We start from the raw sequence: 8,107 nt of genomic DNA on the forward strand, positions 1-8,107 counted from the left end.
TCTATTTTTGATTTTTTTTTTATTGTTTGAAGTGCATATGCAGCACTCTGGCTTTAGTTTATATGGATTTATGGTGGTTTCTCAGGCCATGTGGGCTGGGTGGAGTTTTGTGCATGAAACCAAAATGAAATGATCATTTATTCAAAAGGTTTTTCATAAGTCTCTCCAATAAATTTAGGAGCCTCTTGCCACAAAGTTAGGTTGATTATGATTGAGTTCTTAGTAACAGTGCAGTATTAATTTTTGTCTCACATGAATTCTGCAGAAGTCAGTGGTGTGATCAAATTTCACAATCATCAATCAGACTGAAGTCAAATCCACACTGCTCTGACCTGGGATTTAACATATTACCTAATCTAGAATTAGGAAAGTTCTGTCCACCTTTGAGATAAAATGATTTGAACATAAAGTGGATTCTTGCAACAACACAAAATAACCTTTGACACAGGAGACAACAGTTCTCCAAGTATTTTTTCCATCTCACCACACACAATCTGAGTTCTTGTAAATTTTCCTTGGACCTTCCCGATGAAAACAGCTCTCTCTGCTGTCGGGGCCGCAGAGCGACACACAGCACAAGATGCAGGAGAGAATGCCAGACTTCATTAAGGTTTGTTTTTCCATCCAGAATCCTGCGCGGAGAGCCGCCTGGCCAGGCCTCGAGAGTGCAAATCTGCACTGCAACCAAACCAAATAAGTCGAGTCCAAGTACCCGCTCCTAAATGCAACCAGATGTCTGCCCTCAGCTAATAATCAGAGAAAATACAGACCTTTCCTACCATTGGTCCAGTGGAAGCCCCAGCTGATCAGTGAAAGCTGTCATCCAGAAAACAGATGTGCAGACTGTGCGTAGAAATTACGCTCGCAGCCTGAGGCGACACTGAAAGGTGAATGGAGCAGAGGTGTAGTTAAAGAAAATAGTAAAATATAGCCTGAAAGGAAAGTTGTGGTGGGCTGCTCTGCAAAAATCTGCAGCTGATAGAGAGAAGAGGAGCAGGACCCTCAGTGATTATAAAAGTCACAAGTAGATTAAATCTTCTTGATTTGATTAATTCAGCAGATTTCTCCAAACAAAATGGTTTAAGTTTCAAGAATCAACACTTAAGTTTATCTGAACTGATGATGCTGGTTTAATGTTGGAGACATTTGAGAAATAAGATTTAAGTGGAAATAGACAAGTTTTTTGCTTTAACTTATAATTATAAATTAAAAATCGATGGCACAATATACAGTAGTTTAAAATACAAAATTTAGTCAGTCCAAAATTTTTAAGGTATGTTTCCCTAACCCTATATAGTAAACAGTATGACGTTTTTGGTGGGCGGGGCTTAGCTGGAAGCAAAACAGTGCTCCACAGACATTAGCCAGCGCTAGCTAGCGAGTTCTGTTGGTTCGTTTTAGACAATGGAGGAAGAGGATGTGAGCAGTGCGTTCAGAAATACTCATTCTGAGTGCCACAGCATACTCTGGCACAAACTGGTTGTTGCTAGTTGCTGGGCTCTGAGGAAAACAGAAAGCCTACTGGTTATCTGTTTCCAGTTGAAGCAACCTTTCCCCAGAACCACGACCATCATCAGATGATTAAACTGTTGACTGTCTGCTTGTTGGTGACATGACGGATCAGATTAACAACCTCAGGTGGGAGTCACCAAATCACATTTCACAAAGTGGCCCACATAGCCTGAGGCAGCCCTGAGGCTGAGAGAAATCTTCACACATTACCACCATTGTGTGTGTGTTGTTACTTTTATACTGACATAAACACACACTTCACCACTGAGCACTGAGACTCAGAATACCTGAGTACAAATGGTTGACTTTAAATCTTAGTAGAGTGTAATTTATTATGTATAAATGTGTCTGAGAGATGATTTGCCCTTGAGAGGACTGCAGTGTGTTGGCTTCTTGCTAAATTCAAACCTTTGCACTCCACACTGACTGACCCAAAACAGAGATTCTGGTTAAAGGGTTCTAACCCTGCAGATAACAAGGTGTTACTGGTGGTGCTGATTCTGGAAGGTCACACTGCTGTTAAATTAATGTTAATATATGTATTTAATGTTGTGAGTGCCACAGATTGTGTTGGTAAGGAGGCACAAATCACTGAGATGGATCATTTAAAATCTGCACAAGTAAAACTAAAAAATCTGCAGAGACTTCAGTGACAAAGTGTTTTTTTCTATCTTGGGTGAAGCAAGCTCTTGAATGTAATGAGTTGTGGATTTGAGTCAAATTACTTGGACATGAGTCAGACTATAATGACTTGCATAAAACAAAAACTTTAACTTTAACACCAGTGACTCATGATTAACTTAAACTTTTGACTTGCACTGACTTGATTTGCTCCACAAGCCCAAAGAAAAGAAAAAAGAAAAAGCTATAATAAAAATATAGCCATAAAAAAAGTGTGCAGCGAATTAACTTTCCTAACAATGGATATAATTTGAGTCATTCCTACAGCAGCCAAATCATGAGCAGTAGGGAGAGTTGTGTTTGGCAGTAGAAACCAGCATGATGGTTATTGGATTATCACGTTCAGATCTAAAGACTGTAGTTAAAAAAATAAAGGACATTAACATGTTAACATTTGACTCAGATATGACAAATGATTGTAATCATTATTACTTAAATTTTGCTGTTTCCCTATTTGAAAAAATTCAAACAGCATAATATTTCATAAACAGCACATCATGATTTGTTTAAAGGGGCAGTTTGGATTTTTTGAAGTGGGGTTGTATGAGGCACTTGTCCATGGACAGGGATTTACCTACAGTAGATGCTGGTTGGCGTGTTCCCAGTTTGGAGACGCAGGCAGGAGTACCACCTTGGAAGCAAAGCTATGTACTGCTGTGTAAAGGGGCTTCATATTTAACCCACCCAAAACCCATCCATCCATCCATTTTCCTCTACATATCCGGAGCTGGGTCGTGGGGGCAGCAGGCTCAGACATCCCTCTCCCCAGCGACGCTTTCCAGCTCCTTTTGGGGGACCCCAAGACAAGATATGTAATCCCTCCACTGTGTTCTGGGTCTGCCCCGGGGCCTCCTACCAGTGGGACATGCCTGGAGCAACTGTAATTGAAGGCGCCCAGGAGGATCCTGATCAGATGCCCAAACCACCTCAATTGACCCCTTTCGACGCGAAGGAGCAGCAGCTCTACTTCGAGCTCCCTCCGGATGTCTGAGCTCCCTACCCTATCTCTAAGCCTGAGCCCAGACACCCCACGGAGGAAACTCATTTCAGCTGCTTGTATCGGCGATCTCATTCTTGCGGTCACTACACATATCTCATAACCATAGGTGAGGGTTGGGACGTAAATGGACCAGTAGATAGAAAGCTCGCAATCAACCTTGGGCCATGGGGCCTGGTTGGGCTTAGACCGAATAGGTAATATAGAGCCACCACCCACAGGGACAAGAATCAGAGTCGGGTGCATTGTGTGCTGGGTGACAGGTAAGGACAGGCCCCGGGCGTGGTGATCCCTGGCGTTGCAGACTGGCTCACAGTGTACGATATATGTAGAATATTTTCGTCACTTTATGTTTCCATGAGACAACCCATTCTGACAGGGAACTGAAGTCGTTACGTTGCTCTTTTCAAAGCCAGACTCCATTGACAGAAACAGTAATTTTACCTTGCTAAACACAGGACTTGCTGGTCCCTCACTCCCTCAGTTGGTTAGTTTGTTGGTTTTATTGTGTGACATTGGTGAATCTGAGCTATCTGATAAAGTCAGCAGTAGACCAGCAGCTCCTGTGTCCAGCGAGGTACTGTTTTTGTCAGTGGATTCTGGCTTTGAAGAGAGCATAGATAGGTTTCACTTTCAGTTCATTGCCCCATTTAAAAGAGCTGTCAGACAGCCAGGTAAAATGGTGAAGATGTTCTTACTATTGCATACATTTAAACTGATATTAATTTTTTAGATGGCTAAAATATGTTGTGTTGCTGCCCCCATCCACAGCAGTACATTGCTTAGCTTCGGTGGTGGCACTCCTGCCTGCTTCTCCAAACTTGGACGCATTGACTGCTTTAATGTAGGTAATAGACTGACTATGGAAAAGTACTTCATACAAAACCACTTTAACAAATTGAAAGTTTTGGTTGGACCTCAAAGACTTTAGACTTACTAGTGACTTGCATAACAGTGAAACTATCCGTCCTCTGGAGGACAGTGCCTGGGATGAAAGAGTGAGGTAACTGCAGAGAAAACAGCAGTTTTGTCATCTCACAAAAAAATAAAAAAACCAGTCTCCTTTATTACTCATATTTGGCTTTAAAGGCAGTTGGTATTAGCTTGCAGCAAGTGGTACCAATCAGCCTCAAAGGGGAAAGCTGACGTCTGTTTTTGGGGGTTGCTCAAGGACAAATGTGGAATATTTTTTTCCAATATTGGTCACATGCCAAGCGAAGAAAAATATCAGAGTACAACCGTCAAAGGTATCCCTTAAAGGGGCCCTCTATGTTGGCCGAACTGAGCTAAATTCCACAGACACGTTAGCATAAAGACTCCCTGAGGAGTTTTCATCTCTTCTCTCAATCTTAATAACAGACTCTTCCATGCGGCCGAGTCATAGTTAGGTCAGACCTGGCTGTGGTTTGTCTCTTCTTCTTTACTCCATCTGCTTTTGTAAGCCGTCCCCCTCTCTTACCAAACACAATTCATTTTTTTTATCCAGCCTGCTGCAATTTGTCTTCCAGGATTGGTACAGAGATCGGGGGTGTTTTGAAACGAGTCGTGCAATCTGAAGAGCTCCTCATTATAAATCTATTTGTTTATACAGTCTGACAGTCGAGCTTGACTCGCTCTTGAGTTCCCCTGAAGATCAATAATATCCTGCAGACAGCAATGGTAGGATTACATAAACAGCTCTCGTGATGAGGGCCTCATACACAGCGTCACGACTCTGTAAGATTTAACACTGAGATATCTGCTTCTTTTACTGTGTAAGCTGTCAGCAGTTAGAGGGGCAGCAGGCATGCTAATTTATTAAAAGAAGCCCACTGATTCTTATAAAAGGCCTGCTGGCCTGATTGCTCTGGTGTAAACAGTGTTGTCCCCGCTGTGCAGATCCAGCTATGCTTCGCTGCCCTGCACAGAGTCTACACCCTATATGGTCAGCATAGTAAAAACACTCAGGGTTAGGACCCAAAACAAATTATTCACAGGGACCTCTGTTTATGGAAGTGTCACCATCTCGAGGTTTCACATTTTTGTGAAGGTTCCTGTCCTCCGCTGGGGCCAGCTGTACTAAATGTCACTCTGAAAACAAAGGAAAGTGAAATGTTAACCTCTGTAGCACGCATGCATTTGTGCATTTCACCTTCTAAATGTCATAAATCCCTCATGATGAATCTGTCACATACACAGGATTAAATCTGATGTCCATGAAAACTCCACGTGCGCCGCAGCACCTGTGAGACCTCCTCAGGCCAGCAGATGTTGCTCACCATCAGATTACATCAGCTGTTCAGTTTGTTATTGATACACATGTTTCATTTTTTCAGCATTTTCCCGTAATGAGGGGAATTTACTGCTAACACCTCAGGGCCGGCATAAATCAGACGTGGATATGATGCAGAGCAGAGCGTTGTGACCTTGCCGGGCGGTGGTGAGAGCTACTAGACACACAGACAGTGTTTGGGTTGATCTGCTAATGCGTTACCCAGCTGGACCCACCCCCACTCTCTTATTATGGAGGTCTTGTATAAGTGGCCTGAAGGGTTGGTCTTATCACACTGCTACTGTGAAGTAAGGTTCAAGAATGCATTTATATATCAGATTCTGTGTTTTTGGAATATGTTAAAGCGTATAATGTTTACCTTTCAGTTTCTATCTGTCAGTTTCTGGCTGTAGAAAAAGAGTCTCCCATATTCTACACAGAGGCTTTAATAATGAATTTAAATCCACTATATATTGCTTATTATAAAGCATCCTTTGTGTACTCTTTGGCATAATTTGTTTGTGTTTGCATTAGATGATCCCTCCATCCACCAAATGGCTGGAGACAAAGTGCAGATTGAGTAAAACAAAAATTGAGAGATTCTCTGCTTTGCTATTCTCCATTCATCCACCAGATGCCCTCAGACTCTCCCACCTATCCCTGTCACCTGACTGACTCACCTGCTCACCTGTTTCCACTTCCTGTCAGTCCTGCAGTATATAACTGTCCCCTTTCCACTCATTCTCTGTTAGATGAGCCTTTCTCACAGCAGACATCTTGGCCTTTTGTCCACATGCAAACTGTAATTTAGCTCACTGAAAAAGTATCTTTTGTAAAGGCCCTGACACACCAAAGCTGGGTGTGTCCTGCACCGTTGCCCCTTGTTGCCCCCTGTTAGCTTTTTTCCCGACAATTCAGCATGTTGAATCAGCATCAGAGCCCATCGGTGATTCAAATCAATCCGATTGGCAGTTCAGCTCAGCGCACGAGACAAGAAACAGAAGTGAGGAAAGTAAACAAACAGCTGAAGTCCAGAGTGAGTGAGACCAGCACAAACTTGTTCCATAAGGTAAGATTATTTTTCTTTAGCCACTGAGCTCTTTAGCAGAAACACTTCCTGATGGTTTATGTTATTGTTCACAGGCGCACGGTAAATACGCTCTGTTCTTTCAACATTGGATTGTGTTGTTAATGTGCTAACTGGCTAATTAGCGCCAATATGGTCTTCTGGTTTCCGTTGTTGAATGACGATTACAGACTACCACTGTCTGCTGGTGTGAAGAGTTATTTCCTCTCACGCAGGCGCAGGCGCAGGCGCAGAACATACGTGTTGATTGTCTATGCAGTGTGTTAATGTGAAACTTTTTGGCAATGTCAGGCGATGCAGCAGGGGGCAGTGTGTGGGTCTTAAAACTCTGTCCAGAGTAACAATTTTAAGAAACTTGTTTTCAGTGTTGATCCGTGTGTGAAGGGTTATATCTTTGTCAGGTGCCACAAATGAGATGATGTTTTGTACAATAGTGGTGATGGCAAAGTAGAGCAGGCTCTGACCTGGTTGACAAGACTTTTTACATGTTTACACATAAATGTACAGTTACTCTTTGACACCTTCATCCATGAATGGTTGAATTTCCAGCCTTGTTTGCTGCAACAAAAGTGGGTATTTTTTTCGCAACAGTTTGGGACATTTCCAGCCTTGTTTGTAGTGACAAAAATGTGTATTTCAAGCAAAAACCTGGTGTTTTCCTGACCCTAACCCTAACCAAATGGTTTTTGTAACTAAACCTAACCACACACCAACCACAGCGCTGTTTTAACATAAAGTTATGAATTAAAACATAAAGAACTGTAAAGCTTCAACATGCCCACCTTATATGAAATGCACAAATTTTATATATCCGTGATTTTCAGAAACTAATAATGCTGACATTTTTTCTGGTGATTGGGTTGAGCGACAGCCCTGACACATCTTGGCCCTTCCTCTTAGTGATGTATTTACTCTACAACCTTGACACAACAGCCTCACTGTTTGAAGCCTGCCATATTTCTGGCTGTCAGCCTCCCTTCATTTGTTGTATCCCTACTGTCCTCACTGTCTGAGCGCTGACTGACCGAGTCTCTTCAGTTCTATTTCTACCTCGCTGCTATTGTAGGCGCTGCACTCATCAAGGTTAGCTCTGCTCACTCTGTCAGCATCTTCTCCAGCTGTTCCTCTGTATAGTTACCACGCACGTTGACATGAAGGATTTTGACTCTGCTGACATTCTGTTGATCCGATAGCTATTTACTGTGTTTTTTGCCTATTTTCAAGATGATTCATGATTACTTCTTTTACAGTACATGACTGCAGCAGCACCAGTTTGTCACATCGTTGTCTGTCGGTGCTGCTCAGGGATACAGGAGCATTTTTAACACTATACTGCTACCTGGATTCTTAACTTAATTTACCAGTGTAGTAGAAAAGCAGTCCTCCCTCCAGATGCTGTTGCTACATCAAACCCTCCTGCACCTCAGTGGATTATTTACAGACATATCTTAAAACATTGTCATGAGTAGGAATAAAAACAAAAAGTTGGATGGAGGGATGAAGGGCAAAAAGGTGTTTTATTGCCTGAGGACAATCATACAGTGTGCAGAACAAGTCAGCCAACAAACAGTCTATAATT

The sequence above is a fragment of the Epinephelus moara genome, chromosome 10, assembly GCF_006386435.1.
Source record: "Epinephelus moara isolate mb chromosome 10, YSFRI_EMoa_1.0, whole genome shotgun sequence".
Classification (NCBI taxonomy): Eukaryota; Metazoa; Chordata; class Actinopteri; order Perciformes; family Serranidae; genus Epinephelus; species Epinephelus moara.